We start from the raw sequence: 18,488 nt of genomic DNA, 5'->3' as shown, positions 1-18,488 counted from the left end.
TTTCTGTTTTTGTGCCAGTACCATACTGTCTTGATTACTTTAGCTTTGTAGTATAGTCTGAAGTCAGGGAGCCTGATTCCACTAGCTCCATTTTTTGTTCTCAAGGTTGCTTTGGCTATGCAGGGTCTTTTGTGTTTTCATACAAATTATGAAATATTTTTGTTCTAGTTCTGTGAAAAATGCCAGTGGTAGTTTGATAGGGATTGCATTGAATCTGTAGATTGCTTTGGGTAGTAGAGTCATTTTCACAATGTTGATTATTCCAATCCAAGAACATGGTATAGCTCTCCATCTATTTGTATCATCTTTAATTTCTTTCATCAGTGTCTTATAGTTTTCTGCATACAGGTCTTTTGTCTCCTTAGGTAGGTTTATTCCTAGATATTTTATTCTTTTTGTTGCAATGGTAAGTGGGAGTGTTTTCTTGATTTCACTTTCAGATTTTTCATCATTAGTATATAGGAATGCCAGAGATTTCTGGGCATTAATTTTGTATCCTGCTACTTTATGAAATTCATTGATTAACTCTGGTAGTTTTCTGGTAGCATATTTACGATTCTCTGTGTATATTATCCTGTCATATGCAAACAGTGACAGTTTTATTTCTTCTTTTCCAACTTGTATTCCTTTTACTTCTTTTTCTTCTCTGATTGCTGTGGCTAAAACTTCCAAAACTATGTTGAATAACAGTGTTGAGAGTGGGCAACCTTGTCTTGTTCCTGATCTTAGTGGAAATGGTTTCAGTTTTTCACCATTGAGGATGATGTTGGGTGTGGGTTTGTCATATATGGCCTTTATTATGTTGAGGAAAGTTCCCTCTATGCCTACTTTCTGCAGGGTTTTTGTCATAAATGGGTGTTGAATTTTGTCAAAAGTTTTCTCTGCATCTATTGAGATGATCATATGGTTTTTCTCCTTCATTTTGTTAATATGGTGTATCACGTTGATTGATTTGCGTATATTGAAGAATCCTTGCATTCCTGGAATAAACCTCACTTGATCATGGTGTATGATCCTTTTAATGTGCTGTTGGATTCTGATGAGGATTTTTGCAGCTATGTCATCAGTGATATTGGCCTGTAGTTTTCTTTCTTTGTGACATCTTTGTCTGCTTTTGGTATCAGGGTGATGGTGGCCTCGTAGAATGAGTTTGGGAGTGTTCCGCCCTCTGCTATATTTTGGAAGAGTTTGAGAAGGATAGGTGTTAGCTCTTCTCTAAATGTTTGATAGAATTCGCCTGTGAAGCCATCTGGTCATGGGCTTTTGTTTGTTGGAAGATTTTTAATCACAGTTTCAATTTCAGTGCTTATGATCGGTCTGTTCATATTTTCTATTTCTTCCTGGTTCAGTCTCGGCAGGTTGTGCATTTCTAAGGATTTGTCGATTTCTTCCAGGTTGTCCATTTTATTGGCATAGAGTTGCTTGTAGTAATCTCTCATGATCCTTTGTATTTCTGCAGTGTCAGTTGTTACTTCTCCTTTTTCATTTCTAATTCTATTGATTTGAGTCTTCTCCTTTTTTTTTCTTGATGAATCTGGCTAATGGTTTATCAATTTTGTTTATCTTCTCAAAGAACCAGCCTTTAGTTTTATTGATCTTTGCTATCATTTTCTTTATTTCTTTTTCATTTATTTCTGATCTGATCTTTATGATTTCTTTCCTTCTGCTAACTTTGGGGTTCTTTTGTTCTTCTTTCTCTAATTGCTTTAGGTGCAAGGTTAGGTTGTTCGTTTCAGATGTTTCCTGTTTCTTAAGGTAGGATTGTATTGCTCTAAACTTCCCTCTTAGAACTGCTTTTGCTGCATCCCATGGGTTTTGGGTCGTCGTGTCTCCATTGTCATTTGTTTCTAGGTATTTTTTGATTTCCTCTTTGATTTCTTCAGTGATCACTTCGTTATTAAGTAGTGTATTGTTTAGCCTCCATGTGTTTGTAGTTTTTACAGATCTTTTCCTGTAATTGATATCTAGTCTCATAGCGTTGTGGTCGGAAAAGATACTTGATATGATTTCAATGTTCTTAAATTTACCCAGGCTTGATTTGTGACCCAAGATATGACCTATCCTGGAGAATGTTCCATGAGCACTTCAAAAAAATGTGTATTCTGTTGTTTTTTGATGGAATGTCCTATAAATATCAATTAAGTCCATCTTGTTTAATGTATCATTTAAAGCTTGTGTCTCCTTATTTATTTTCATTTTGGATGATCTGTCCATTGGTGAAAGTGGGGTGTTAAAGTCCCCTACTATGATTGTGTTAATCGTGTTAATTTCCCCTTTTATGGCTGTTAGTATTTGCCTTATGTATTGAGGTGCTCCTATGTTGGGTGCATAAATATTTACAATTGTTATATCTTCTTCTTGGATTGATCCCTTGATCATTATGTAGTGTCCTTCTTTGTCTCTTCTAATAGTCTTTATTTTAAAGTCTATTTTGTCTGATATGAGAATTGCTACTCCAGCTTTCTTTTGATTTCCATTTGTATGGAATATCTTTTTCCATCCCTTAACTTTCAGTCTGTGTGTGTCCCTAGGTCTGAAGTGGGTCTCTTGTAGACAGCATATATATGGGTCTTGTTTTTGTATCCATTCAGCCAGTCTGTGTCTTTTGGTGGGAGCATTTAATCCATTTATATTTAAGATAATTATCGATATGTATGTTCCTATTCCCATTTTCTTAATTGTTTTGGGTTTGTTATTGTAGGTGTTTTCCTTCTCTTGTGTATCTTGCCTAGAGAAGTTCCTTTAGCATTTGTTGTAAAGCTGGTTTGGTGGTGCTGAACTCTCTCAGCTTTTGCTTGTCTGTAAAGGTTTTAATTTCTCCGTCAAATCTGAATGAAATCCTTGCTGGGTAGAGTAATCTTGGTTGTAGGTTTTTCTCCTTCATCATTTTGAATATGTCCTGCCACTGCCTTCTGGCTTGCAGAGTTCCTGCTGAAAGATCAGCTGTTAACCTTATGGGGATTCCCTTGTGTGCTATTTGTTGTTTTTCCCTTGCTGCTTTAATATGTTTTCTTTGTATTTAATTTTTGACAGTGTGATTAATATGTGTCTTGGCGTGTTTCTCCTTGGATTTACCCTGTATGGGACTCTCTGTGCTTCCTGGACTTGATTAACTATTTCCTTTCGCATATTAGGGAAGTTTTCAACTATAATCTCTTCAAATATTTTCTCAGTCCCTTTCTTTTTCTCTTCTTCTTCTGGGACCCCTATAATTCGAATGTTGGTGTGTTCAGTGTTGTCCCAGAGGTCTCTGAGACTGTCCTCAGTTCTTTTCATTCTTTTCCCTTTATTCTGCTCTGCAGTAGTTATTTACACTATTTTATCTTTCAGGTCACTTATCCGTTCTTCTGCCTCCGTTATTCTGCTATTTAGCCCTTCTAGAGTATTTTTAATGTCATTTATCGTGTTGTTCATCATTGCTTGTTTCATCTTTAGTTCCTCTAGGTCCTTGTTTAATGTTTCTTGCATTTTCTCTCTTCTATTTCCAAGATTTTGGATCATCTTTACTATCATTATTCTGAATTCTTTTTCAGGTAGACTGCCTATTTCCTCTTCATTTGTTAGGTCTGGTGGTTTTTTACCTTGCTCCTTCATCTGATGTTGTGTTCTTCTGTTGTCTCCTTTTGCTTATTTTACTGTGTTTGGGGTCTCCTTTTCACAGGCTGCAGGTTTGTAGTTTGCGTTGTTTTTGGTGTCTGTCCCCAGTGGCTAAGATTGGTTCAGTGCATTGTGTCGGCTTCCTGGTGGAGGGTACTAGTGCCTGTGTTCTGGTGGATGAGGCTGGATCTTGTCTTTCTGGTGGGCCGGTCCATGTCTGGTGGTTTGTTTTGGGGTGTCTGTGGCCTTATTATGATTTTAGGCAGCCTCTCTGCTAATGGATGGGGCTGTGTTCTGTGCTAGTTGTTTGGCATAGGGTGTCCAGCACTGGAGCTTGCTGGTCGTTGAGTGAAGCTGGGTGTTGGTGTTGAGATGGAGATCTCTGGGAGATTTTCATTGTTTGATATTACGTGGAGCTGGGAGGTCTCTTGTGGACCAGTGTCCTGAACTTGGCTCTCCCACCTCAGTGGCACAGCCCTGATGCCTGGCTGGAGCACCAAGAGCCTTTCATCCACACAGCTCAGAATAAAAGGGAGAAAAAGAAAGAAAGAAAGAGGATAAAAGAAAATAAAATAAAGTAAGGTCAAAATAAAATAAAGTTATTAAAATAAAAAAATTATTAAGAAAAAAAGTTTTTTACAAGTAAAAACAAACAAAAAACGGACAGATAGAACCCTAGGACAAATGGTGAAAGGAAAGCTATACAAAGTCTCACACAGAAGCATACACATATACACTCACAAAAAGAGGAAAAGGGGAAAAAATAATAAATCTTGCTCTCAAAGTCCACCTCCTCAATTTGGGATGATTTGTTGTGTATTCAGGTATTCCACAGATGCAGGGTACATCAAGTTGATTGTGGAGATTTAATCCGCTGCTCCTGAGGCTGCTGGGAGAGATTTCCATTTCTCTTCTTTGTTCGTACAGGTCCCGGGGTTCAGCTTTGGATTTGGCCCCGCCTGTGGGTGTAGGTCGCCCGGAGGGCGTCTGTTCTCCGCTCAGACAGGACGGGGTTAAAGGAGCCGCTGCTTTGGGGGCTCCGGCTCACTCAGGCCGGGGGATGGGAGGGGCACTGCGTGTGGGGCGAGCCTGCGGCGGCAGAGGCTGGTGTGACGTTGCACCAGCCTGAGGCGTGCTGTGCGTTCACCTGGGGAAGTTGTCACTGGATCCCGGGACCCTGGCAGTGGCGGACTGCACAGGCTCCCCGGAACGGGGGTGTGGATAGTGACTTGTGCTCACACACAGGCTTCTTGGTGGCGGCAGCAGCAGCCTTAGCGGCTCACGCCCGTCTCTGGGGTCCGCGCTTTTAGCCGCGGCTCGCGCCCGTTTCTGGAGCTCCTTTAAGCAGGGCTCTTAATCCCCTCTCCTTGTGCACCAGGGAACAAAGAGGGAAGAAAAAGTCTCTTGCCTCTTCGGCAGGGCCAGACTTTTCCCCAGACTCCCTCCAGGCTAGCCATGGTGCACTAACCCCCTGCAGGCTGTGTTCACGCCCCCAACCCCAGTCCTCTCCCTGCGCTCCGACCGAAGCCGGAGCCTCAACTCCCAGCCCCACCCGCCCTGGCGGGGGAGAAGACAAGCCGGACTGGTGAGTGCCGGTCGGTCCTGCTCCTCTGTGCGGGAATCTCTCCACTTTGTCCTCCGCACCCCTATTGCTGTGCTCTCCTCCGCGGCCCTGAAGCTTCCCCCTCCGCCACCCGCAGTCTCCGCCCGCGAAGGGGCTTCTAGTGTGTGGAAACCTTTCCTCCTTCACAGCTCCCTCCCACTGGTGTAGGTCCCGCCCCTATTCTTTTGTCTCTGTTTTTTCTTTTTTCTTTTGCCCTACCCAGGTACGAGGGGAGTTTCTTTCCTTTTGGGAGGTCTGAGGTCTTCTGCCAGCGTTCAGTAGGTGTTCTGTAGGAGCTGTTCCACGTGTAGATGTATTTCTGGTGTATCTGTGGGGAGGAAGGTGTTCTCCGCGTCTTACTCTTCCGCCATCTTCTCAAATCTCGTATCCCTTCTTTTTTAACTCACAAATCTCCAGTATTAAAAAAAACACTCTGCACTCACATTCTGTGGCATTTCACCCTCGCCCTGTGCTTGTACACCTGCACTCAGCAATACCTACCATAATAAGGTATGTTACTGATTTCCCTCATTCCGCCCCCCACCCCCTGCCAATGAAATGGGGTAGATTCGATTAAAGCCTCCATTCACCATACTCTAGGTAGAGTTCAGCTAAGGGTGGTGGCAGTGGAATTCCAAACAGAAAAGTGTTGGGTTGTGTCTCTCTAGGGCAGAGGGAAACAGTGGGTCTTGAACACAGTTTGCTTTTCAAATGATGACCCGCCTGCCTTCTTTGTTATTAAATTATTATTTTTTATTTTTATACAATTTTAAGGGTTAATTTTCATTTACATTTATTTTAAAATATTGGCTATATTTCCCATGTTGTACAATACATCTTTGAGCCCATCTTACACCCAATAGCTTGTATTTTCCACTCCCCTACCCCTCTGTTGCCCCTCCCCACTTCCCTCTCCCCACTGGTAACCACTAGTTTGTTCTCTATATCTGTGAGCCTGCTTCTTTTTTGTTTTATTCACTAGTTTGTTGTGTTTTTTAGATTCCACATATAAGGGACATTGCACAGTATTTGTCTTTCTCTGTCTGACTTATTTCACTTAGCATAATGCCCTCCAAGTCCATCCACGTTGCTGCAAATGACAAAATTTTGTTCTCTTTTATGGCTGAGTAGTATTCCATTATGTGTGTTTATATATACCACATCTTCTTTACCCATTCATCTGTTGATGGACACTTAGGTTGCTTCCATGTCTTCTGCCTGCCCTCTTTTGATGGTAGTACCTGAAAATCTCTTCTCTTAGGCTAGTCAGCTTACCAAAAAAGAGTTCTCCAATCTCCTGTTTGGGAGGGGCCTTGGCTTTGGGGCTGCCCACATTCTAAGAGCTGAGGGTCTAACCTTTTGATCAGGGAGGACCTTGCTCTCAGCCTGTGCTCTGCTCATGGTACCTCCTGCAGAGTCTACATTTCAACCTCCCACCTGGTTTGGGGAATGGAGGTTCCATGTCTGCACTGGTTGGGGTAGGGGAGCTGGCTCAGGCTTGGAAACACCTTGTTTTCGGCTCTACTCCCTGGATCCCCAGTTTTAGAGTTATCTGGTGCTTTTGATTCCCAAACCTCTGAGGTCTGTTGGTAGGCACTGCCGGGATTTATGTTGGTTTCTCACCCTGCAGGTCCTTTGCAGAGAGAAGACAGCTGAAGTGTAATCCAGTTACCCTTCCTTTATTTCTTTTCCATTTTCCTAAGTTTTTTTTTTTTTTTACTCCTCTTTGTCTTTAGTTCTCTCCCCTTCTCTTTGTTCTTCAAGATTTACACCTTTCTACTCCCTTAACTCGTATTCTAGTGGGATTTTAGGAGAAAGTGGAGATAAGTGTGTATGTCAATCCACCTCATTTAACTGGAAGTTGAGCTGATGTTCTCTTTTTCTGTTTCAAAAGTTAACTTTTTCTGTTGCTGGTTGTGTGGGTTTGCCAGCCTTTCATTAACCAGAGTCATTTGTTTTCATTCTGGAATACCCATGGAGATTTCTTCTAGGTTTCAGAATTTGTCTTTAGAAGATTTTCAGCCAAGGAGCTGATATATGCCCTATTTTCAAAGCTTGCGTGGGTGAGCAATGCATCCATTCAAGAGAGAAGTGGTAGAAGGTCTTATCAGTCTGGATCTGTCAGCCTGGATAAAGGGGCCTTCCATCTTCCCAGGAAATCTGCCACAGAATGATGCTGAGCTATCTTAGTTATTAAAGGAAGCCTACACATCACTCAAATCAGCTCCCAGCTCCCCTGTGCTCTGAGTGTCTATCTACAGTCATTAGTATCATCTCTGGGTGTTTTCTCTGCTTTGCTGGGATTCCGTGTTAATCTGCTTCTTCCTTAGCCCTTGTGTCTCCTTCATCACTCAAAATATACAGCTGCTCTGTCTTGGCACGGTGGGTTCCTTACACCATTTCAGTTCTTGCTACTTCATATGCTCCAGAGCTATGAAGGATTTTAGAGATCACCTAGTGGCTTCAAACGTGCAGTCTACAGATCAAAAAGAAGAGTTTTAACCAATCTTGGGGGAAAGCCTGGTACATGAAGCAGGTAGAATGAGAGCGGTTCTGGGTAATGTAGGGGAGGGAACCTACCCCATCCCGATCACATCTCCCCAAGGAGATAGATTAACCACCACTGATCCCGTTTTACTCTCATCTTGAACGTGAGAGGCTGAGTCCCTGAGTTGGGAAGTAACTTGCAGAAGGTCGGGTAGTGGACTAGTTCAGGATTTGAATCAAGGCTTCCTTACACTTTACCATTTCCTCTAGATTCACAAATGATGAAGCCAGAAGGGTGACTGTGGAGACCTTCAAGTGAGTGATCAAACCGTGGCTGCATCCTATGAGCCTGACTGCCCCTTTTTTCAACGGCTCCACTCATCCATAGTCTTGTATGAAAAAATCATAAATAATAATTCTCGCTGAAACGGCCTCCTGTCTGCCCCAGAATTGGTGTCCCGCTGGCTTGTTAATTTTAGTTTGGGAGTCAGAGACCTAGTGACAAATGCTATCGTGCAGGGCTCCTTGGCTGTTCAGTAAATGCTAATAAACCGTAAGTTGCAATCCTAACAATCCCTGCCGCCCGAACCAAACTGCAAGGGCAGAGATGACTTTGGTCTGAATTGGATTTGAAAAGGCTGAAAGAACAGGCTTTGAGTACGCAGTGGAAATGCCAGTCGAATATTAATTATAGCGGCAGTGCCGGCCCGCGGAAGGCGCCATGGTTCAGCCCCGAGAACGAAGAACGGGAGAGGGATGATGAATGCAGATGAGATGCTTCTGCCTGTGAAATCCAAGTGTGGCTTCACAAAAGAGGCCAGGGAGCCTCCGGTGGTTTTCTGCAACTCTTCTGGTGTTCAGAGAGGTCTTTCTGGTCTTCTCATTTGCTCGTTTTATTTATTCCTCAGAATCACCAGGGTGACGCGGCCATGAGCTATCTTAGGGGCAGGTTTTAATTAGTGGCTTGGGATTCCAAAAGTGGCAGCGAGGTAGATGGGGCCTCCGTAACCTCTTTGACCCAGTGATTATTTACCACATTCCAGGAATGGGCTGTTCTGGTCCACAGTGAACCAGACACATAATTATAACCGGTCCCTTTATGCAGCAGGCGTCTACACACAAACGCACACCTACCCCCCCCCCCCCCGCCCCCCAACACACACACACACAGACACACAGCATTAACAGCATCGGGCTGTAGTGTGGGCAGGGATAGAAGTTTGCTTACGAAAACAGGGAGCCATAGGTAAGGGATAATTTCCATATATCTCACCGCCTGGCAAACTTTTAAATTATGTATACTGAAGAATTTCCTACAGCTCTAACTGCCCAACAGATTGTGTGACTAATTGTTTCTTTCTACTTAAAATGGGAGCCTCCTGGTAGGCTGTATGTTTCGGTGCAATTATGTCAACCGGACCAGGGCAGAGGCCATTTTAGCCACCTGAGGGGTGTGCTAATTGTTCTGAAGTGTGCTGCCTGGGGTGCGCCTCATTGCTGTAGTGGTTTTAACGGAAATTCTAATTAAGAATAAGAAGCGAAAAGGGGCTGGGTGCATTCCTCCCACATCGGGGGTTCAGGCAGGCTGCCTTTGAGCACAACAGTGTGAACATGCCCATGGTGGGAGCCAGCTGGGGCAGAAATTGATGTGCCTCAGGTGTGGTTTGTCTACAGGCTTGGTGCAGGCTGTTGGAGCTGTAATTAGAGCTGGGCCAATGTCAACGTGGTGTCCGGGGTTCCAGTCTTTCCAGGCTCTGTGTCAGTGTTTGGAGGGGGTGCCTGTGGAGGAGCTGGAGGGGAGGAGGCTGGAAAGTTTAAGTAGCTGGAAGTACAGCCTGAGGGAGTTGGTGAGACAGGACTATTCTGGCAAATCGCATGCCCTGATGCTTCTGTAAGACCAGGCTGCCCTGGTTGTTAATTACAGTGGGCTGGGAATCCCACCGGGGTTCGGAACACTAGTTTTGTCTCTTGTTAACAGAGCATCTTTGGGTAAACTGTTTAACTTTTCCGAGTCTCAGTTTGCTTTACCTGTAAAATGGGGATTAAAAATATGAATTAAGTTTGATGTTATTTTGGCATCACGGACTTAGAACTCAGGAATGTCTGCATCCCACATGGACAATCATTTCTCCCCTCTGTGGGACTCCACTTCCCAATTCCCCTTACTCCGTTCTTCGCAGACTAGTACCACAAGGAACATTAGCGGAATGGGAACAAAAATAATTTATTTATAACTGAGCCCAGTGAACCAAAGTAGGAGAAAGAAAAGGGAACAAAAGAGAGGTTGGCTTACTCCATGAGACGAGTCTCAGCTTAGTGTGCTGACTGACCTCATGGAAGGAGGAAAGAGAGACACAGGAGAGCTCAGATGTGTCTGGAACTCTTTTTTTTTTTTTTTTCTCTTTTTGCGGTACGCGGGCCTCTCACTGTTGTGGCCTCTCCCGTTGCGGAGCACAGGTTCCGGACGCGCAGGCCGAGCAGCCATGGCTCACGGGCCCAGCCGCTCCGCAGCATGTGGGATTCTCCCGGACCGGGACGCGAACCCGTGTCCTCTGCATTGGCAGGCGGATTCTCAACCACTGCGCCACCAGGGAAGCCCTGGAACTCTTTTAAAATATAGGCCGTCAAGAATCACTGATTTTCCTGGCACTCTGACAATTGGATCATTCTCTGGTCTTTGTCTATAGGGAAGAGAAGAGTGGGAGGCTGAGACAGAGACCTCATGGTATGAGAGAGGCAGAGGAAATGTCTCTCCCCACCTCTGTCTCCTAGATTTGTAGTCAGGACTAGATGAAAGAACATTCTTAGGAGCCAGTCTGCTACTATCATTGGCCAAGGCTTGGTTCTAGCCCTGGAATGACCTGTGATTTCAGGCTCTGACATTCTATCAGGAGTGATTAAAAAAAAAAGACGCGAGTCTGTATTGAGTTCCGTAAGTGGTGTGCAGAGAGGTTTGAGAGTTCAGTGACTAGGGAAAGCTTTATGGAAGAAGTGGTCGTTAGAGGTCTGAATTTGAGATTTGGGCTTTGATCAGGCGTTCTAGGCAGAGGAAATGGCCCAACCAAAGGAACAGAGGTTGGAAAGTGTAAAATGTGTTTAGGATGGCAAGCAGCCTGATTGCCTCAATTGCAGGCTCTGAGCTCGGCAAGGTAGGTCAGGGTCAGGCGATGGGGGCTCAGTGAACACCTGGTTCAGGAGTTGGGCCATAAATAGAACACACAGCTCTTGCTTATCTCCTTTGGGAGTTATTTTTATTTTTTAAATAAATTTATTTGTTTATTTATTTATTTTTGTCTGCGTTGGGTCTTCATTGCTGCGCGTGGGCTTTCTCTGGTTGCTGCGAGCGGGGTCTACTCTTCGTTGTGGTGTGCGGGCTTCTCGTGGTGGCTTCTCGTTGGGGAGCACAGGCTCTCGGCGCACAGGCTTCAGTAGTTGTGGCTCGTGGGCTCAGTAGTTGTGGCACGTGGGCTCAGTAGCTGTGGCTCACGGGCTTAGTTGCTCTGCGGCATGCGGGATCTTCCTGGACCAGGGCTCGAACCCGTGTCCACTGCATTGGCAGGTGGATTCTTAACCACTTCGCCACCAGGGAAACCCGGGTGTTATCTTAATATCCTTCAGATTCCTTCCCTGCCACCTGCTTACTCTCCCTGCCCACCCCCCACCCTCCAACTATGTTTGTGGTTTGCTAGTGCTTAGCCAGTCAGCAGGTTTTCAGTTGACTTAGTAGTGGCTTTAATTATCCTTTTGAAAAGCTGATTAGTCTGGTTTTAAACACATCTACTGAAAGAAAGATTTCTTACTGATAGCTTGAGTGGAAGCTTCAAGGGCATTTAGGAGTCAACTGAGTATGTGCTTTTACAGAGGAGAATCATGAATTCAGAAAAATGTGGTGGCCTTAGTCGTCTCCAGGCCAGCCTCTTCATTTTACATATAGAGAAGAGTGAGAGAGGAAAAAGTCCCACAATAAGAAATTTGCAGATCTGGGAATCAGATCTCCTGACTCTTAATTCAGTCAGGTGTCTTTTCACTGCATTGTGGAAGGAGTGTAACCTAGAGGTTAATATTTTGGGCCCTGAAGTTGGGCTCCTCGATGTTGAATCTTGGCTCTTAGCCACATAATTGCCTGTTGACTTTTGGGAAAGGTATCAAGCCTCAGTTTACCCATCTATAAAATGGGACAAGGAAGCCAAGTGGAAAAATACATTATCATTTTCAGGGAACAAAAAAAAGGGCGTATATTGATATTTCCTATTTGTAAAAGAGCTGCCTGATGTGTAGGCAGTCATGTCCAAGGGGTGAAGCAAGGGTCTTCTAAAGAAAAGGTCTTTTGGCCAAAGATGTCGATATCCTCACTCTGGCCTACCACCCTGCCTGCTTTATCTTCGGGATGAAGGACCCCAAGACCTCTTAAAATAGATGAATTACCAAGATGGGGTCTCACATTAGATCATGATGTTCATTAAGACCGTGGTTTGAATGACATCCTCTGGTTTATCCTGAGCTGATAGTGAGGCCAGGAGGGTGACATGAGGTCCTGCTTGGAAGGGTACCCATGGGTCCATTTGGTAAAAGCACTTATTGAGGGTACCTCAGAGATTCCATTTTCTTTTTTCTTTTTTTTAAATATATATATATATATATATATATATATTTATTTTATTTATTTACTTTTGGCTGCATTGGGTCTTCATTTCTGCGTGTGGGCGTTCTCTAGTTGCGGTGAGCGGGGGCTACTCTTCCCTGTGGTGCGTGGGCTTCTCATTGTGGTGGCTTCTCTTGTTGCAGAGCACAGGCTCTAGGCGTGCAGGCTTCAGTAGTTGTGGCATGCGGGCTCAGTAGTTGTGGTTCGTGGGCTCTAGAGCGCAGGCTCAGTAGTTGTGGTGCACGGGCTTAGTTGCTCCGCGGCATGTGAGGTCTTCCCGGATCAGGGCTCGAACCCGTGTCCCCTGCATTGGCAGGCAGATTCTTAACCACTGTGCCACCAGGGAAGCCCCTCCATTTTCAACATGGAACAGATCTTCTAAATCTCTGTCCTCTGGCCAGCTGGGGCAATTGAAGGTAGCAGAGGTGACCCTCAACCTCTGGCAAGTTCACATCCCCTCTTTGGGCCTTTTATCCCTTCTCTGGCTCCTTGATCCTTAAAAAGAGGAGGACTTGGCTAGAAGCCTAGCAATCGTTAAGCTCTCAGGGTTTCTGTATTCCCTTCTTGAAAGAGAACCCTCACTGTCCAACATACTAGTCTGTTACAAATGGGGAAAGCAAACGTGTGCTGCTCTTCACACTTTTGTCTTTTGCATCCAGTAAAAGGGATAAATGCTGCTTTTTCGTGTGTGTGTGTGTGGGGTAGGGGGAATGGTGAGTTGTCTTAAAGGCAAGATTGGAGGTTCAGAAGAAGCAGCAGCTAGGGGAGCTTCAGAATTCTGTTCTGCCTCTGCAGACCAGAGAACTCCAAGGTGACTTTTTTTTTTTTAAAAAATAATTAATTAAGTTTTGGCTGCGTTGGGTCTTCATTGCTGCGTGTGGGCTTTCTCTTACGGCGAGTGGGGGGCTACACTTCGTTGCAGTGCGCGGGCTCCTCATTGCAGTGGCTTCTCTTGTCGCGGAGCACAGGCTCTAGGCGTGTGGGCTTCAGTAGTTGTGGCACATGTGCGGGCTCAGTAGTTGTGGCTCGTGGGCTCTAGAGCACAGGCTCAGTAGTTGTGGCACACGGGCTTAGTTGCTCCGTGGCATGTGGGATCTTCCGGGACCAGGGCTCGAACCCGTGTCCCCTGCATTAGCAGGTGGATTCTTTTTTTTTTTTTTCGATACGCGGGCCTCTCACCGCTGTGGCCTCTCCCGTTGAGGAGCACAGGCTCCGGACATGCAGGCCCAGCGGCCATGGCTCACGGGCCCAGCCACTCCGCGGCACATGGGATCCTCCCGGACCAGGGCACGAACCTGCGCCCCCTGCACTGGCAGGCGGACTCTCAACCACTGGGCCACCAGGGAAGCCCCTAGCAGGTGGATTCTTAACATGTGCCACCAGGGAAGTCCCCGAGAGGTGACTTCTTACTAGTATAGCCCCATCCTTCACCCCCAGGCTGCCCTTTTGCAAACAGGCTGATATGAATTTCATAGTCAAACAGATCTATGCTGGCTCACCTGCCGTATGGCCTGATATTTTAAAATTTTACCCTTTTGGGTTAATCTTCTCATTTTTAAATGTGCAAGCAGAGCTGGAAGGGACTGCCAGTTCATCTCTAGCTGATGAGATGGTTGAAGAGACCTCCTTGGGGGGTGTCAGGAGACTCCAATTCCAATCTCTGCTCTAACTCCAAATTACTGGGTGACCCTGCGCACAGCCACTTATCTCTCATCTCAGTTTTGTCATCAGCATCTTAAGGAATATCTCCCACCTCAACCTGTGGGAACATATGAGAGCTGGGGTAGGAAGGGCTCAAGACACGGAAGAAAGAACACTTTTCCTCAAAGTTCAGTCAAGTGTCTGTCAGGCAGCCTCCCTTTGCTGCACTGGAGTCTGAGAACAGGCTCTGAGGATACTGTGCCTCCCAGGTGGTCTGGGGCTTTGTTGTGCCTGAGCTTACCTTCCTCCAGCCCTGATCGGTGAGGGGCTGGCTCCTCGATAGCCTGGGAGTCAGGGGAGAGATGGTGGCTGTTTAAATTTGGGGTCAGAGGAGGGGCGTAGGGGCGGTGATGTGCATGGTATTGGAGCTGGGCTTGGTGTTTTATTTACACAGCAAGTAGCCATGTTTCCGGAGGGGTGTGGAGGTATTGACAGAGATTATAGGAGAGTGAATTTCCTATTCGTCCACCCCTTTGCACCTGGAGCCAGCTGACAGTGTGTGAGGGAGAGGCGTCCTGGCTCCAGCTCCCTCCTGACAGCTGGAAATGCCGGCTGCCCTGTCCCCTCCTGAGGTGTTTGTAATTCCTTAATACCTGCTGATCTCAGAAAGGCAACGTGGCGCCTCCCCGGGTGCGTTATCTTCCCAAATAGGGTTGCTGCCCTCCTGCCTTCTCTACTCTCTCTGAAACCAGCCCCATCTATGATTTTCTTCAACAGCAAGAGTCACCATATTGCTGAGCTCTGACATGGGCAGGGCACTGGGAACACATCAGAGAACAAGACCACTCGCTCCCTCCCTTATGGGATCGTTCGTGTGTGTGTGTGGTGTGCGCATGCGCACGCACAAGACTCAAAACAACTGTGCGAACAGTACATTGGTTTACCAGAGGTCCTTCCCCCACTGTAACCAGCCTCCCCAAAAGAGCTTTTAGAATCACAGAATATTAGAACCAGTTCCCACCCTGAGTGTTTGGGGAATCTGAGTGAACCTCAGTTTGAGGTTGAAACCCCGGGGAAGGGATTTGTCCAGAGTCAGAGCAGAAACTGTGGGCGGGGCCAGAGTTGAAACTTGGCCTCCAACTCCTGGCTCGGCTTCCGCTGCGCCTTGTTATTCCTGCTCCATCTGCAGGAGGAATCCTCAGGTGTGGCAGCTCCTCCGCCGATGCTAGATGCTAGGTGGCACCAGCACACCTTGGAACAAAAAGGCTCCCAATCTGGCTCCCATCTGAAAATGCCCGAATCCTCACTGCTGGCAGCCTGAAGTCCAGGCTGGGTGCTGTCTTCTCCTAGTGCCCTCACAAGGCCTGCCTGCTCGGGGGGCTGCCCCTGATCACAGTCCCACTTCCTTCATCCCTTCCTGGGTCCCAGGTGCCTTGGGGACCTGTTTGCTGGTTACCTGGAAGAATTCACTCCTATGTGATTGATTTCTTCTGGGGGCTCTCTGTGCAGAATGGAGAGTTCTGGCTGGGTGATCAGCTCAGGGAAGCTATTTTAGGGCCATGCAGGCACAAATTCCCCTTAGGTGCTGGTATCTTTCTTACTTACTGAAGCTTCTGTCTGGGTGAACAACCCAGCTGAACACGGTGTGGTCTCTCCCCAGGTCACATTGCCAGTCTGTGACAGAGGGGGGATGGAGTCCAGGCTTGCTAAGGACCGCACTACTTTGTCTCTCAAGAGAATGTCCAGAAGACAAGACCCTCTGTCACTCGGTCCCTACCTACCCTTCCAGTGCCATCTCACAGTTGTGGAGCTCTGTGGCTAAGAGTATGGGCTGTGGTTTCAGACTCCTGGGATTGGAATGGCGTCTCCCCAGTTGTTAATTGTGTTACTGTGCCATGTTTATGGAACATTTCTCTGCCTCAGTTTCTCCCTCTGTGAATGGGATGGGGTCGTTACACAGGATCTCAAATTTCTTTGCAACTTCCCCCACTAAAGGTGGAGTATACTTTCCCACCCCCCTGAAACTGAGCTGGCCTTGTGACTTGCTTCCATAGGAATGGGTGGCAATAATGTGTGAGCTCTGAGCCTAGGTGTCAAGAGGCTTTGCAACTTCTGTTCTTTCAGGACATTGCTGCCATGTGACAAGCCCCGCTGATGCCATTGAGGATGTGAGGCCACGTGGAAGGAGATCCCAACCATCCAGCCCAAATTGCCCACTCACAGCATTGTGAGTACATGAATTATTTTGGGGGTGGTTTGTTATGTTGCTGAAGCTGACTGAAATAGGGGAGAATAATAGTACAGTAGTCTCTCCTTATCCGTGATTTTGCTTTCTACAGTTTCAGTTACCTGTGGTCAACCATGGCCCCAAAATACCAAATGGAAAATTCTAGAAAGAATTTGTAAGTTTTAAATTGCATGATTTTGTGCGTAGTTTGATGAAATCTTGTGCCTTCCCACCTGGGACATGAATCATCCCTTTCTCCAGCATATCCGAGCAGTATATGTGACCCCCATTACTCACTTAGTAGTGCTCTAGTCTCAGTTATCAGATCGATGGTCCTGGTATTGCAGTCCTGGGGCAGGTAGGGACCAAGTGACAGAGCGTCTTGTCTTCTGTCCAAGTCACTCTTACTTCACTTAATAATGGCCCCCAAACACAACAGTAGTGATGCCAGCAATTTGCATATTCTCTTACTGTGCCTAATTTATAAATTTTATCATAGGTATGTATGTATAGGAAAAAACATAGTGTATATAGGGTTTGGTACTATCTGTGGTTTCAGGTATTTACTGGGGGTCTTGGTGCATAATCTCCTAGAATAAGGGGGACTGCTGTACCTACCTTGAAAGGTGGCGGTGAGGTTTACATAACAATGGGAACTTAGATCAGCGCCTAGCACACGTGAAGCAAATACAGTCGTTACTACTAACATCATCATGGGGCACTTCCTCTTGCTTATTGCATTCTAGTTCCACCGACCTCCTTTCTTCTTATTCTTCTTTCTTCCTTGTTCCTTCTTTCCTCCTCCTTCTTCTCCCCCTCTGTCGTCGTCTTCTTTTAAATATACCAAACTCTTCCTTTTTCAGGGCTTTCATACTTAATTCTCTCCGTTTGAAATTGTCCTTCCCTGCTGTCTTGTTTTCATGGTTGCAGTCTCAGCTGAAACTTCTCCTTGGAGAGGTCTTCTCTGAATCTCCCTCCTCCCTTCCTCTCCATTTTTGCTTCCTTTCATTGTGTCTGATCATCACATTTATTGATTTCCTTGAATGTTGTCTGTCTCCCCTTCTAGATTTCAAGTCCCTTGAAGGCAGGAGCTGGGCTTTTATCCTTGCTGCCCACCACGGTGCCGTGCACAGCAGGCACTCACTTGGTATTTGCTGAATGAGTGGATGAAAAGAGGCATCTAGTCAATATGAGTTTGAGGTTGGTGTCTGGTTTCCAAGAACAGGGGAGTATCCAGGTTGGAGTTTCAGAGAGAGGAGACCATGTGTGCTGCTTCTCATTCTTACAGCCGTTTAGGTTTTTGTCACACTCTTTGTTGGATCAATTATGTTCCTGATATCCTATGCCCAACAAGGCTATGGGCTTCTTTAGAAAGAGATTGAGTCCCTCACAGCCCCAAGCACATTGTCAGGCACCTAGTAGAGGCTTAACAGAAGTTTATTGGATAGATAAATGGATGGACGGGTGGATGAATAGATGAATAAATGAGTGAATGTAAAGAAGGATGGATGGACAGTAGTACTCAGACTGCAGGCAACAATGGAAAACCGTGTTTATTTTTTCCTTCTAATAAAGGACAGTACATTTCCAGTCAATCTGTAAAACGTCATGAACATATAAAAATGTATTAAGTACAGTCATTAGCATTACATTGCAGAGAAATAGTTGTTATAACCTTTTCCCCTAAGATGGTACTTGGATGGTCACTGTTGGTTTGCTTTAACAAAAGAGGGCAAGAGTAGGTGACCAGTTGGCCTGGTTGGCCCAGGACTAAGGAGTTTCCCAGGATGTGGGGCTTTCAGTGCTAAAACTGGGAAAAGCCCAGGCAAACTGGGATGGTTGGTCATGCAAGAAAGAGAGCAGCACGAGAATGTTGGGTGTGCTTTGGTGTTTAGGTACACGGGGCCGATATTTTCTCAACTTCCCGTGACCTCGCTTCCTCTTAGCTCTGGAATAAAAATCCCTGTGTTATTATCAAGGGTGTTGCAGCTTTCAAAGGGTTTTAACAGCCCCGTGTAATTTTGACTTGATCTTTATGCCAAGCCTGGGAGGTAGGGCAGTTCTAACCTAATTTGCAGGTGAAGCATGCTACATCAGTGCTCCTAGCTCCTAGAGAATACGGGGCAGAGAAAAGACTGCCACCCCCATCTCCTGAGGCCAGTGTTCTTCCCACTACTCTATTCTCTTCTGAAACATCCTACCTGTCTCATCTGGCTTTCAGGAGTGAGCAGGAATCATACGGGGGAAAGGAAGGACCCTGAGATCCAAGCTTTGGCTCAATCCCCTCATTT

At 45.9% G+C, this 18,488-nt stretch overlaps 1 long non-coding RNA gene across 1 annotated transcript in view; it reads left to right on the top strand.

The window, feature by feature from the left end:
- The window catches only part of LOC113608263 (uncharacterized), a 150,726-nt gene that overhangs the window by 99,301 nt on the left and 32,937 nt on the right, over positions 1-18,488 (top strand). The window contains exon 6 of the long non-coding RNA XR_003428283.1: positions 16,095-16,197. This is a non-coding gene — a long non-coding RNA (uncharacterized LOC113608263). The remainder of the gene's footprint in view (positions 1-16,094; positions 16,198-18,488) is intronic.

Source organism: Aethalodelphis obliquidens, unplaced genomic scaffold (genome assembly GCF_003676395.1).
Source record: "Aethalodelphis obliquidens isolate GAN/ISIS:26980383/991018 unplaced genomic scaffold, ASM367639v1 scaffold52, whole genome shotgun sequence".
In the NCBI taxonomy this organism is placed as follows: Eukaryota; Metazoa; Chordata; class Mammalia; order Artiodactyla; family Delphinidae; genus Aethalodelphis; species Aethalodelphis obliquidens.
Note: the sequence above shows the minus strand (reverse complement) of the source record. Positions and strands in the feature narration are given on the sequence as shown.